Below are 14,930 nucleotides of genomic sequence, written 5' to 3' on the forward strand. Positions count from 1 at the left end.
GGCATCCACCCCACAGAAAGCAAGATCAGGGCAATCCAAGAAGCACCCACCCCCAAAGACAAGGCAGAGCTACAGGCCTTCCTGGGACTATTAAACATTTACGCCATCTTCCTAAAAGACAAGGCAACAGTGGCAGAACCCCTACATAGACTGTTAACCAAAAAAGCCACTTGGAATTGGGGGAAGGCTGAAGACAGGGCATTCGCCGGCATTAAAAAACTGCTGTCAGCCGAGAGTTTCCTAATTCAATACAACGCAACGCTTCCCCTCGTTCTAGCATGTGACGCGTCCCCGTTCGGGGTGGGAGCCGTCCTGAGCCACAGACTCCCAAATGGCCTAGAGGCGCCCATCACATACTACTCCCGAACCCTATCAAGTGCCGAGCGAAATTACAGCCAGCTCGACAAAGAGGCCCTAGCCGCCGTTTCGGGAGTAAAGAAATTCCACGAGTACTTGTTCGGGAGAGACTTTGAGTTAATCACAGACCATCGCCCGCTCCTGGGTCTCCTCGCGGGAGATCGACCAACCCCGGCAGCACTCTCGCCCAGGATGACACGCTGGGCCATCTTCCTCGCAGCATACTCCTATCGCCTGGTACATCGACCAGGGGCGGACATGGGCAACGCGGACGCACTCAGCCGATGCCCACTACCCGACGGGTTGGAAGACCCCACACCCGGCATCCCCATCCTGCTGATAGACGTTTTGGACTCTGGGCCCATCACATCAGCCGAGGTCACGAGAGCCTCAACCAAAGACCACGTGATCCGGACAGTCGCAAGTTGGGTTATGAGGGGGTGGCCGGAAAGGATTGGGACCGGGGAATTTAAACCATTCGCGGGAAAACGGGACGAGTTGACAATGCAGGGGGGTTGTTTACTATGGGGCGATCGGGTTGTTATTCCCTCACGTTTAAGGGAAAAAGTTTTAGCGTTGTTGCATGAGGGGCACCCCGGGATTGTAAGAATGAAGGGGCTAGCCAGGAGCTACGTCTGGTGGCCCAGCATGGATACAGACATTACCGAGTGGGTGGGGAAATGCCAGCCCTGCCAAGAGTCCAGATCAGACCCGCCAACGGCACCCGTGAGAGAGTGGGAAAGGCTCCAGGGACCCTGGTCCAGGATACATATTGACTTTGCAGGCCCCTTCCATGGACAGACCTTCATGGTCGTCGTAGACGCATTCTCCAAATGGTTGGAGATCAAGCTAATGAAGGCCACTACCACCGACGCAACTATTAGAGAGCTAAGACAATTATTCGCCACACATGGGTTACCGGACATCCTAGTGTCAGATAACGGGCCACAGTTCACCGCAACACAGTTCGAGGGTTACTTAGCGGGACTTGGGATCAGACACGTCCTTTCTGCCCCGTTTCATCCGGCTAGTAACGGACAGGCTGAGCGATTTGTTAGATCAGCAAAGGAGGCCCTTTCACGCTTAAGCCCCGGGGACTGGCAGGAAAGGGTAGACAAGTTCCTAATAGCTCAGCACTCCACACCCTGTACAGCCACGGGCTGAAGTCCGGCCGAACTATTAATGGGGCGGAAACTCCGGGGAATACTAGATAGACTCAACCCCAATTACTCCCCAGAGGTATTCAAGGGGGGGGGAGAGGAAACTTAGAGAGTTCACCATAGGAACACCGGTACACGCCAGAAACTATGGACAGGGCCCACTCTGGGAGGCAGGAACAATCACAGAAATCACAGGCCCCAAGTCATACCGGGTAGACATGGGGGACGGGAGAGTTTGGCGCAGACACATTGACCAATTAAGAAAACGAGTAACCACAAACACCGACGATACATTAGACGACCCCATCTCCGACCACGACTACCAACCAGAGGCACAACCCACTAGCCCGAGTAGAGCGGAGGACTTAGCTGAGGATTCTGGTATCCAGCGCCGCCCCATCGAGGTAGTTCCAGCAGCCGAAGAAGTCGCCGCCCACGAGGAGGCTCCGGAGGCCTCATTGGCGGAGCAGGGAGAAACAGAAAGTCCCTCCGACCTGCTCGACGCCGCCCCTCCGACTGAACTGCGCAGGTCAACTAGGACTCGTACACGCCCTAGTCACCTGAGAGACTTTGTATGTAAATAACACCACAAGTGACTTCTGGGAGGGGAGGAGTGTTATGTAAATAGGTTTGTTTGGCGGGAAGTTTGAATTAACTGACCCTCAGCTGATTGGCTGACCACCACGGCTGCAAGGTATATAAAGGGAGCTGGCTCCCCTGGTCAGTTGCTGGAGTCTCACCATATAATAAAGAGCTGTTGTCACTAACTACTCTGGCTTGCTGCGTCCTCATTCACCCCACATAACACATACATTCATACATTCATTTATATTTCACATTTCTTATCTATCCATCTCCCTCAAAGAAGGACTCTGGGTGGTGTACAATAAAACACCAAAATATAAAAACAGTATATAAAAATTAAAATGTTAGTTAAAATTTAGAATTATTTTTTTTTTAATTATGGAGGCAAGAATAATTAAACCCTGTTAAAAATTACTTCACCAAAGCAAAGAGAAGGCTCGGGTGGCACCAACCAACTCCACAACTGTGTGCTCCTTTCTGGTCCCCATGCAAGGCTGCAGAGCCATTACTTAACTCCTTTTTGGAAGGCCAGGAGGACAGGGACCCCGCCTCACATCTGGGAGGAGAATCTTCGATAAGATAGGGGCAGTGACAAAGAAGGGTCTCCTCCTAGACCCCACCAGACACAGTTCTTTAACTGATGGAATCTGCAACATATCTTTCCTGCCTGACCAGATGCGACAGGCAGATGTGACAGGACCAACTGGTTTCATAGGTGGCCTGACGCCATGCCATTTAGGCTTTTATAGGTTGTCACAACCAGCACCTTGAATTAGTCCCGGAAACAAATTGGCACCCAATGCAGTTCATGGAACAGGGGTGTTACATATGCCCTTCTGGCATTCAATATAGCTTATGCAGCTGCACTTTGCAGCAGCTTTTGGATACTTTTCAAAGATAGCCCCATGTAAAGCACATTGTAGTAGTCCAAATGGGAGATGACCGGGGCCTGAGTGACCGAGCAGAGATCTTACCTGTCCAGAAAAGGGCATAACTGACGCACAGCACAGATTTGAGCAAAAGCCCTCCTAGGCATGGCTGCCACCTACTCTTCATGCTTTTTCATACGTTTCTCAGTTACAACTCATGATTTTTCTAACTAATGTAAATAGAGATGATGTAAATTAGAAATCAGTAGTTACCAAAGGTTGTGCTGTACCTTCTTGATTCCAGAGAGATTTACCAGAGTAGAAAAGATTGAGAGTTTTTTTAAAAAAGAAAATACAATCGCAAGCTTTGAATGGGGACACTCTTACACTCTACACATACACCTGTATATATTTAATAGACTCCTTCCATCTTACGTATAGAAATTCCCTTTGTCCATTTTATAGCCTGAAAGTGTTTTCATCAACCGTTGTCATGAAATGTTGTGACAATTCTGAAGACAATTTTGGGAGGATTATAGCTGTTCTTGAACAGTTCTTGTTCTGACTCTTTGTACATTTTCCCATTAGTCATACTTTCATTTTTCCCTGGTGTTTGGCACATTGTTATTTTAGTTTACCCTAACTTGCTGTTGTGTTTCATCCACCTGGGCATTCATGGGTGGCATGTACTTATTAGATTGAGTTTGTTAAGCTCTTTATCCATCATGATCACTAGGAGAGGTCAGTTTCTGGGTCTGTCTGCAAAGGGATTACATTCTGATTAAACATGGATTTTCTCAGTTCCTCTAGCCTTTGGTTTCTATATATCCAAAGTACTTTTACAACAAAAGGCAGCATTATATTATAGCTATAAAATCATACGTAGTATGGAAAATGTAGATAAATAATTTTCCCTGTCACTTATTTTTAGAATTTGGAATCAGCCATTGAAACTAGATCGCGCTGTATCAGAAAATGGAATATAAATTCCAGAGCAGAACATCATTTATATATGTTGGGGCTAAGTTCTGTTATATACAGTACATGGTTTTAGAATAGGAATATCCAGGTGATAACATTGATGTCAATGAGCAACAAGCACAATAGAAGCATATTTTGCAAATAAATTCTTCAGTATCAGGAAAAACAACAAATGGATGTATCAACTGTACAGATGGTATGTTCTTTCAGAAACCACAAACCCAACCCTGGTTGCTCAATTCCATTATTGCAACAGGGGCTGCTGGGATTGCATATAAATAAACAAGGGGGGTTGATAGGGTAGAGAGAACATGTTTCAAAATAGGAAAAATAGGCTTTCCTGAATGACTAGGGTCAACACAGCAGTTTCTGTCCTCTTTCCCCACAGCTTGCAAAGCAATTTCGTAACTCATCAGCATATAATAGAAGTGTTTGGAATTGATCTAAAATTCTAAATGATTATTTGGGGATCCTTCACAAGGCCTCAAGAGGGAGAAGATACTCTTCCTCTTCTTTTTCAGAATTCCAGGATTTGTTTTCAGGGTTGGGCTGAGGGCCTGGCCTATTAATTTATTAGCAAACTATTAAAGGGCTCATTTGCAAGTGAGCCATGAAGTAGCTTCAACCAGAGCTAGTCCATTTTAATCAGTTTGCCCATGCTTTTGCTTGATGTAACCCTTGTTAGAATCAGCAGTTAGCTAAAACCTGCTTTGACACGAGAAGACACTAAAGAGGCTGACCACAAACACTTCAGTTATAAAAGTGTTAGTCTAGCTGGCCTTTTGTAGCTGTGCTGAAAAATTTTGCAAGTGGGTCCATTACAAGGAAATTTGATACCCAAAGAACAAGAAAAGGTAAATCAAATTTAATTTATGCAGATACAAAAAACGTTTACACTCTATGGCCATACAATATATTATGTAGCTATTCATCATTTGACTGCAAAAGATTTTGAAAAAGTGAAGACGCCCTCCAAAGATCAAATAATCAAAAAAAATTCTGACTGTGCTGAAATGGACAAACTAACATTGGAACTGAAAGAAATGACAGACTCAGAATACTATGTATCTTGGGAGAAATGGTACGAATGGATTAAAAAGAGAAAGATGAAACAGGCTCAGACATAACAAAATTTGATGAAGTAAAATATATAGATCATAAATATTTTATAGGGATAAGTTTTGTAAATGGACACAGTTCTGCATAAAAAATGTTTTTCTTTCTTTCTTTTTCTTTCTTTTTTTCTCTTTTCTTTTCTCTCTTTTTCCTTTCTTCCTCTCTTTCTTTCCCTTTTTTATTTTATTTTTGCTTGCATTTTTGTATTTTTGTATGTACGTCTTTGGTTTTGTGTTTATTGAAAAAATAATTTTTTAAAATTATTTTAAAATTCTTTTTTTAAACCAAAAAAGAAAAAGATTTTCACTAAAATTTCAGGATGTTGGCATATTCCCCCTTCAACCACAAGTTGAACACACAGAAGGAAAAGAACCTACTACTCCTCAGTTCCAGACATTATGCCTGAAAATATTCTGCATGTCTTATCTGTAAGTGAGAAGAATAATTTAAAAAAATTATTGGAGGAATTTATGTCTTGAAGTAAATATTGTAGCGTTTTGATTTTTTATAATCTTATTGAACATTTGATTTAAAAGATAACCAATACAAACTAAAAAGGAATGATCGAATAAATGCAGAAAAGAAAGAAAAAAATGTGCAGAAAAAAAGGAAAATGAAAGAAAAATAAAAACATAGTAAAGAAAAAGAAAAATATATAATTTACCTCCCCCTCCATAACAAGTATATCCATTTTAGTAACTTATCACTTTCTCTTAAAATACAATAAATGATCCCTGCTTTCTATATCTCATTTTTATCTATAAGCAAATCTTTAAAACTTCATTTAGTCCTAATCCTTTGTTTCTCAGTCATGTTTGCTCTGGTTCTTTGAATTTACTAGTTTGGAAAGATTGTGAAAATGTTTTATTTATTTATTTAATTTATTTGTCAAGCATGTATAAGTATAAACATGATTATGAATACAGGAAATGGATAGGAATAAAAGGGAACATTAGGACAGGGACGGTAGGCATGCTGGTGCCCTTATGCACGCCCCTTACAGATCTCTTAGGAATGGGTTGAGGTCGACAGTAGAGGGTCTAAGGTTAAAGTTATGGGGGTTTGGGGATGAAACCACAGAGTCAGGTAGTGCATTCCAGGCATTGACCACTGTGTTGCTGAAGTCGTATTTTTTGCAATCAAGTTTGGAATGGTTTACCCTAAGTTTGTATCTATTGTGTGCTTGTGTACTGTTGCGGTTGACACTGAGGTAGGCATTCACAGGTAGGACATTATAGCAGATAATTTTGTGTAAATGTCTCCCAACTAATGTCTGCTAAGCCTAATTCTTCTAGTCTAGAGCTTTATTTTAATTCTAGACCACAGAAAGGAAGGATGGAACATAAAACACCCACAAACTGAAGAGTGCTTTCCACCTAGTCCCTTGTTTGCTTGGAATTGTCTTATCTTCCATTGTTCCATTCTTGTTCTTCCATTGTAATTAATTCAAAATGGTCAGTTACTTTCTTTCTTTCCATTAACATTAAGGTGCAGACCTGTTCAAAGGATGTCTATGAATAGGAAAAAACCCTCTTCATCAGACTGAGCAGAATAATTGGTTTAGAAGTCATACATCGTTGTTTGATAGTGTAGGGAAGTCAGCCTTCTTCTCTAAACTGCCCAGATGCATGCAAATGTGATGTGTCGGGAGTATAGAAATTTGATAAATAAATAAAAAATAAATATAGACATGAGGCTAGAAACCAGGAAACTGAGATCTAGTTCCACGTTAGGTATGAAAGCTGGCAGGATGACTTACAGCCTTTCAGGTCCTCTGGTCTTTTATTTTTTTTTTATTTTTTTTTTATTGAAAAAGTTTTCAAATACAAATTTTTCCCCTTTTTTCCTTCCCCCCCTCCTCCCTAACCCCCCCTCGCCACCCATCCCCCCGTGACTTCTTCACACCAAAAACCTAATTCATAACAGATTACATAATATTTTACCATCGCCTTACTCTCTCCTCTATATACTGACCCTTACTTACTAAAAATATTATTAATATTGTTACTTTCCCCTTTTACCATACATTTCAAAAAAAAAAAAAAAGCAGTCTGCTATAACATTGTATGATAACTTCTAGTTTAGTATAATATTATTATAACCCCCAATTTAGCAATAATCTACCCTTTTTGTCCTCCCCAAAACTTATATCTATGTATTGTTACAACATTTCAAAACAACCTTCCACTTTAAGACTGTATAATAAATCCTACTTTAACATTTATTCTTTGTGTATATTAATATAACATTTCAAAGCAGCCTTCCACATAAGTCCTAATTTAACATTTATTCAACTCTGTCCATTTCCTCCACTACCCTAAATATATCACTTAAACATCCCTTTTCTTAAGCTAATCCATCAGTAGACTAACATATTTCCACCCACTTTCCTACAAAATTACCATACACAACAATTCAATTCTTAATATCTGCCCACTCTACTAATATATATATATATATACATATATTCCGTTATTTAAAAAAAAAAGACAATAACTTTAAATTTATAATCCATATAATATCTTCTTTGATGTCTTTCCACTAGATTGTTGAGTCCCCCATCCATAATTGGGTAACATAGCATCCTGGTGCAACAGTTTGTTCAAAGTCTTCAGTCTTCATCTGCCCCCATCAGTAATGAATATCCTCATATATATATAAAAATAAAAACAACCACCCGAGTGACATTATAATTGTATTCCATATAGTTGTAATTGTGGCTTTCATCAGGATTATTAATTCCCATCATCGTAATGGGTAACAACCAGATCTTCTGCATGCCCCAACGTAACTCTCTTGCCTTGTAGCTCAGAATAATTATAATATATTTATCAGTACAAGAAAAGAAATCCAAAATAGATAATTCAAATCCAACAGATTAAGGCTCTTTTCACATCCCAAAATTACGGCATTGCAGAGGTCTGTCACTGTCCTCAGGATGATATTAACCAATACTTCGCCTCCACTATCTTTTCACATATTCATTCATTTTTTTTTTTTAAATCACTGGCTTCACCGTTGCTTAGTTTAGAAATTTCTGTTTTTATGAGACCTATTTCTTTTTTTCTTTTCTTTTTGTGGGTTTGATTTCCATCCTGTTTTCCTTTCTACAAGTTGTATATCAACTGATCGGTTTTCATTCTGCTTTATAAACTGATCTTGTTGGATCATCACGTTGAAATCAGATGCCGCTTCTCTCATATTTGTAGATAATCCAGCTGGAGTATCAAGAGAATCCAAAGACAGTTTGTCTACCACAACCTCTGTAATTCGATGTTTTCCCTTTATTTCCAACTCCTTCTGCTTATCCTGTATTGTGCCTATAGATGTTAAGTTCATTTTCAAAATTTTTTGATAAAATTCTTCCGCTTTTTCAACAGTATCTAATTGGTATCTTTCTCCTTGATATCTCAATATTATGCCAACTGGGGCATTCCACCTAAATGGAATATTTCTGTATTTTAACTCAGTCACCAGAAAACCAAATTTCTTCCTTTCCATTAACATCTTAGGGGGAAGCTCTTTGTAGATCCATATCTTCCTTCCATACAATTGCAAAGTAGAATTGAAGGAATTTTGCACAATTTTATTCCTAATTTCCTTGTCTGTAAAATAAATCACCACATCTCTAGGCAATTGCCTTTGCTTTGCAATCCAGGAGTTTATTCTGTACACTCTATCAATCCTACAAAACACTTCCCCAGGTTGAACCTTTAAAATCCCAGCCAGAATTTCAGAAGATATTTTCCTTAAATCATCTCTGTTATTTTCCTGTAAACCTCTGAGTCTGATCGCATATTCTGTAAAATTATAATGCATCATTAAGACCTCTCTTTCAATCCGTTGTTGTAAATTTTCTACATTACAAGACTTTTGTTCAACCTCCATTTTAGATTTTTCTTCTGAGCTATTGTCTTGAGTATTTGTCAAATCATTTTCAATTTTTTGTATTTTATTATCCAAATTGTCCTCAATTTCTTCCACTTTAGACTCTAATAAGTTAGTATTTTCATCCAACTTAGTCATAAATCCTACAAGATCATTAGCCATTTTAATAATCTTTCGATTCAAAATATCAAACTTTAATTGCACTAATTCTTTAATTTCCTGCTTAAATTTTTCAAAGTTCTGATTCACAATCTCATCCCTTCTTACAATCTCCTCCAAAAGAAATTCAATTATATTAAAATCGGTTTTCTGAGACTGGAGCTTTAAAACTTGGTCACGTAGTTTGTTAATGGGGGAATCCCCCCCCATTGCTTGTTTGTCCAACTTTAATGCCATGTTTCAACACAGACAAACTATTTTTCTTAAAAAGAAAAGAGAGGCAGCAGAGAAAAAAAAAAACCTCTTTCCAACCAAGATGAATATCAAATCTCCAGGAAAAGAAAAAACACAAAAGTAGAGCTTTATTTTAAAGTGTAGCCAAAAATATTTATTCAGCTACTTTGTATCTCAATGAGAAACGGAAGGACTCTCCCTTTCAGCCCCTTCTCAAGCCTCGGCAGTCGCCCTTTTTAAAGATTCTTTTTTCCTTTTCCTTTTCCTTCTTCAATAATTGTTATAAAATAAGTGAAATACTTGCAATTCGAGGTCACAGATCCAGCTCAAATCCCTTCAAATGTAACCAGGAGCATTTATTCTGCTATTTTGTAACTTAATAAGAAACGGAAGGACTTTCTCTTTTCAGCTTCCCTGCTCCAGTTTCGGCAATCGCCATTTTAAAAGGTCTTTTTTGCTTTGTTGAATATCCTTTGTAAAATAAGTATTAATACTTGCAATTTAGGGTCACAGATCCAAATCCGAATCTCATCATCTTTAGTTAATCTGTTAAATATCTTAAAAGGCTTGTCTTCGTAGCCTTGTTCTGCAAAAAGGCAGAAGTCTCCCAACGCCCGGAGCGGGCGGCGAGTGCTATAGGGAGCTTCCTCCGCCCGCCCCCAAGAGTAAAAAAAAAAAAACCCCTGGGGGCTACGGAGAGCTCTACCTGCACTCACCTGCTCTATCCCACATTTCCTCCTGGAAATGGGGTTTTTCGAGCCGCCTTTGCGCTGTACAGGCGGCTCTTTACAGGCGAAGGGGCTGGCGGTCCCAAGAGACCATCTGGTGGCTACGAAGAACAAACCGGAAGTCTCCTCTGGTCTTTTATTAATCGGTTTGTTAAACCATAGCTGGTTTGACAAAGCCTATGGATTAAAGAAAAATAAACTGATTAAGATGCTAGGAAAGGTTCAACCTTTATTGGATAGCAGAGGCTTTTCTCCCCACATTCGGCTAGATAAGGAATGTAAAATCTACTCTTCAGGGAGAGAGAAAATGCTTCTTTACCATGATAACTGAACAGGAAGGATTAGCTTTATCTGAAGGCAAAGACAGGAGATGTTGGAGGTTTTTTTTATCATGGATCAATGAAGTTGGCAAAAGTTTCTGCATTTTTCATCATTCTTCTGTTGGAAGAAATGTCCATCTGGGTTCAGTTCCAAGTGGAGAGAAAGACACTGGAAACATGGAGGCTGTTTGGAAAGATGGTTTAATGTTGGATAGGACCACATGGTTTGAGGTCCTGTGCAATTGAGCACATGGGTGAGAGAGAGACAGATTTATACCCTCTCTTGGACACTTATGAACTTGCTTCCTGTTCCTGTGGCATGGGCATGTATTCTGATTGTTGTCAGGTTTTCATGGGGCCATGGAGGGGTAACTTTGTAGGCTGTCTTGAGTCCCAGGCTTGGTTGAACCTTGCTGGGTGATTCAATCTTCCCAGGTGCCATGTGGTGAGATGGGTAGAGGGCTAATCCTATTATGTCCTGAAGGTGAAGGTCTTTTGTTTTGTAGATAAGCTGGCCCAACCTTTTGTCTTGTAGATAGGTTGGCACCAGTCTTTCTGGGGCTATTAACAAAAGTGGGGGCTGCTTTCCAAGAGCATGTTTCTCCTTTTCTCATCCAGGGAGGTATAATATTCTGCCTTTTTAATATTTCCTAGAATATTTCATTCTTCTAGGAGAAGGGTGGGTGCTAACTTTCTGCACTTCACTTATCACTCTGCGTTCATCATTTCAAGCATATGGATTTCTTATTCCAGATGAAAACTTGGATTTCTAGCTATTTAAATACTTTTATGCCTGAATTACTTTGTGAGTAACAGCCACTCACATCACTGGAAACTTTGATCTCCCCTCTTCACATATGGGAAGGGCACCTGGAAAAAATATGATCTTCCCTCTGATTTTTCCCCCCTTTGTCAATTTATTTACATGCAATCATTTATTATTCTGGCTTTTCCTGTAGAAAGTTAGCACCCACCCTTCTCCTAGAAGAATGAAATATTCAGGAAATATTAAAAAGGCAGAATATTATACCTCCCTGGGTGAGAAAAGGAGAAACATGCTCTTGGAAAGCAGCCCCCACTTTGTTAATAGCCCACCATTAAACCATCTTTCCAAACAGCCTCCGTGTATTCAATGTCTTTCTCCCCACTTGGAACTGAACCCAGATGGACATCTCTTCCAACAATTTGGCACCCAAAGATGGGACTCCAAGCTAACCTGACGAATGGCCCTTCTCCCAATCACAGTTGGATCTTGCCTCCTCTGTGTGTTCTACCAAGAGAGCCTGGAATGTATAGGGGTCAAGCCAGAGCACAGGACCTTCTGTTAGGGAAAGGAGAGAGTATGTGAAAATGGAATGGAAAAGTGAATGAGAGAGGATAACCAGCTGGGAAGACATTGAGCAAAGCCCTGTGTCAGGAGGTGCCCGTTCTCGACTGCTTAGGAAAAGCAGGTCTGCCCGGGGCCCCTTTTGGTCCGAAAACTGACAGCTGTGTTTCCTGGAAAGGAGATGCCCGTACTCTGTGAGAGAACCAGAGTCCTCCCAGGCATAACTTTGAATGGTCATTAAATGAACTGAGGTAAGTTGAAAACTACCTGTAGATTGACTCTTCAATAATTCCTCTCCAGACAAGGAGAGAACTTGAGATTGCCCACAAGTATTCCAGATAGCTGTTTCTAATGAAAAGATTACACAACAGCAGTCTCTGGCAAGTTTATCTCTCTTGCTCAAACTGTGGTGACACCTTTGAAAAGACTAACTTCACTTTTTTTTTTTTCTAATCAGTCCCAGAAATGTTTTGTTATTTTTTTTTTTTAGTTATAAAAGAACGTTTTAATGAGTTTAACAACTTAAATAATTTATTTTTTGATTAATAGCAAAATAGTGATTAAAACTTTGGTTTTAGAAAGTTATAGACTAGGGATCCAGCTAAGTTTGAAATAAAAAATTGAAATTAATTATAAAGAATTCTTCCATGAAAAAATGCTTTTTGTTTGCTTTATTTTTAAAAAGGTAAGATTTAAAAAATTGGACATTAGTGGGAACTAGAAGGAACTAAAGATTACAATTAAAGGAGAAGAACATATAATATTGACTTAAAATTACAGAATGAAGCAAAATATTGAACATATTGAAGGATATTTTTGAACCACTTAATTTTAAGTATCAACAGAGAATCTGTCTCTATGGATGCACTATGTCTAAAAGACATATTATGGAAGAATGATCCTAAAAACTATTAATTAAAATTATTATTAGATCTGGAGGGCCATAAATTGAGTTTTGGAGGGTAGGCCTTTTGTGGTAAAAGAGCCTGGTGGCACAGCAGACTAATAGCCTGTTATTAACATTCAGCTGCCTGCAATTACTGCAACTTCGAATCTCCCCAGGCTCAAGGTTGACTCAGCCTTCCATTCTTTCTAGGGTAGGTAAATTGAGGACCCAGTTTGTGGGGGCAATAAGCTGACTTTGTATAAATATACAAAAGTATGAAGGCTATTGCTTAATGCATTGTAAGCCGCCCTGAGTCTCCGGAGAAGGGCGGCATATAAATCAAATTAAAAAAAAAAAAAGTAAGGTCAATGAAGCATTCAAGAATCATTTTTTACATGTGCCATCCTAAAAATTTGGAATAAATGTAAAATAAGGCTTCTTCCTAAGATATCTCTTTGGTTGTTCACCTCAAGAAGCTTTTCTTAGAAAAGAAATAATAGTAAGACTAATTTGGTGAACTTATGGTGAAATAATATGTTTTATTCAAGGTTAACCTAATTTGAAGTTGAAGATAAATTGAAGTTTGTTAGAAGGCATATTTGTTACTAGTTCACCTATTTGCAACTAAAAGAAAGCTTTAACTTAGATAAGAAAATCCATACCTAGAGTTTGCAAAAAGTGAGTTTGAAATTGCATTGTGTGCTAATCAGTGGTGGGTTGCCCCCGGTTCACACCGGTTCTATAGAACCAGTAGTAAAACTGGTGGGAGGCTCTGCCCACTGACCCTAACATCATCAAAACGCTTCTGCGTTTGCGCAGAAGAGTGCGTGCGTGTGGCCTCATTGCGAACCAGTAGTAAAGGTAAGTAGAACCCATCCCTGGTGCAAATGATAAACATATTATTACTAAGATTTATAAAATGTTGAAATTGAACTTGGAAAATCACTATGTTAAAGACTCTATGATTTAATGGACAAAGAACTTTGGTAAGAATCAGTGGGAAAATATGTGGATAAATGAATTGACTTTTATATTGAGCTACAATCTGAAAGAAAACTTTTATAAAATAATGTATTGTTGGTACTTAATGCCAGGAAACCATCAAAGATATATAAAGGAATTTTATATGTATGCTGAGAATGTAAATGTAATAAGGATACTTTTTATTATCTCTGGTGGAGTTGTGTCAAAGCAAAAAAGTAATTGGACAAGAACTTAATTTTAATTCAGAAGATTCTTAAAATAAATATAAAGCTAAAACCAGAACTTTTCCTTTTCAATGTGATAAAGAACTTGAAATAAAATTCAGAACCCTTACTCTGTATGCTGACAGCGCTGAGAATTTTATATCCACAAAGATGGAAACAGACATCAATTCCCACAATGAAAGAATAGATGTAAAGATGATGGTGAAGATGGCAAAACTGACTGTTTTAATTAAAAAGAATTTATATAGTTTTTTTCCTACTTGAAAATTGCTTCTGGAAGCTCAAAATTGCTGCTTTATCCTCGAAACAGAAAAAAAATGAAGCTTTGATTTTAGGTTTTGATGATCAGATTGACTTTGCTGTTATAGAAATGGTTTGAATTAACTAAAAATGTAAAGCAAAAGGTTGAGCTTCTAACTTTTCGTGTACTCTAGTGCAGTAGTTCTCAACCTATGGTCTGCGGACCCCTGGGGGTAGGGGTGGGTTCTAAAATGTTTTACTACCGGTTCTGTGGGCGTGGCTTATTTTGTGGGCATGGCTTGATGGTCATGTGACAATTATTTAGGATTTAGCAGAGATACTGGTCTACCAGGCTTTTAACTGCTTGCAGAGCTGTACCGATCTACCCATTTATTTTTTGCAGGCACTGGTCTACCCATTTATTTTTGCAGGCACTGATCTACTCATGTATTTTTGCAGGCACTGGTCTACTCATTTGATTTCTTTTAACACTGATCAGCTGTAGGGCAACCCTTTGAAGCCCCAGAGCAATAGTTTAAACAGTTTTTTTTCCCTCTAGCCATCAGCTGGGACTCAGGAGGCAGCAATAGATTGGGGGTGGAGGTAAGAATAATGCGGGGGGTGCGAGGGCGCAGGGGGTGAGGGGGGGGGGCAGAACCGGTTCGGTGACGTCATATCGTCACCGCTACCGGCTCGGGAGAACCGGGCTGAACCAGGAGGAACCCACCACTGCCTGGGGGGTAATGATGCCATCACAAGGTGTCTGCGAAGGCTTGAAGAAATGTTATGATTTAAATCTTAAGTCTTGTAGGTCCATGGACATGGTCCATGGCCACAAAAGATATTTAAAGAGGGGTCTGTGGTGAAGGAAA

Source organism: Pituophis catenifer, unplaced genomic scaffold (assembly GCF_029215685.1).
Source record: "Pituophis catenifer annectens isolate HBS135680 unplaced genomic scaffold, rPitCat1.0.hap2 SCAF_2, whole genome shotgun sequence".
In the NCBI taxonomy this organism is placed as follows: domain Eukaryota; kingdom Metazoa; phylum Chordata; class Lepidosauria; order Squamata; family Colubridae; genus Pituophis; species Pituophis catenifer.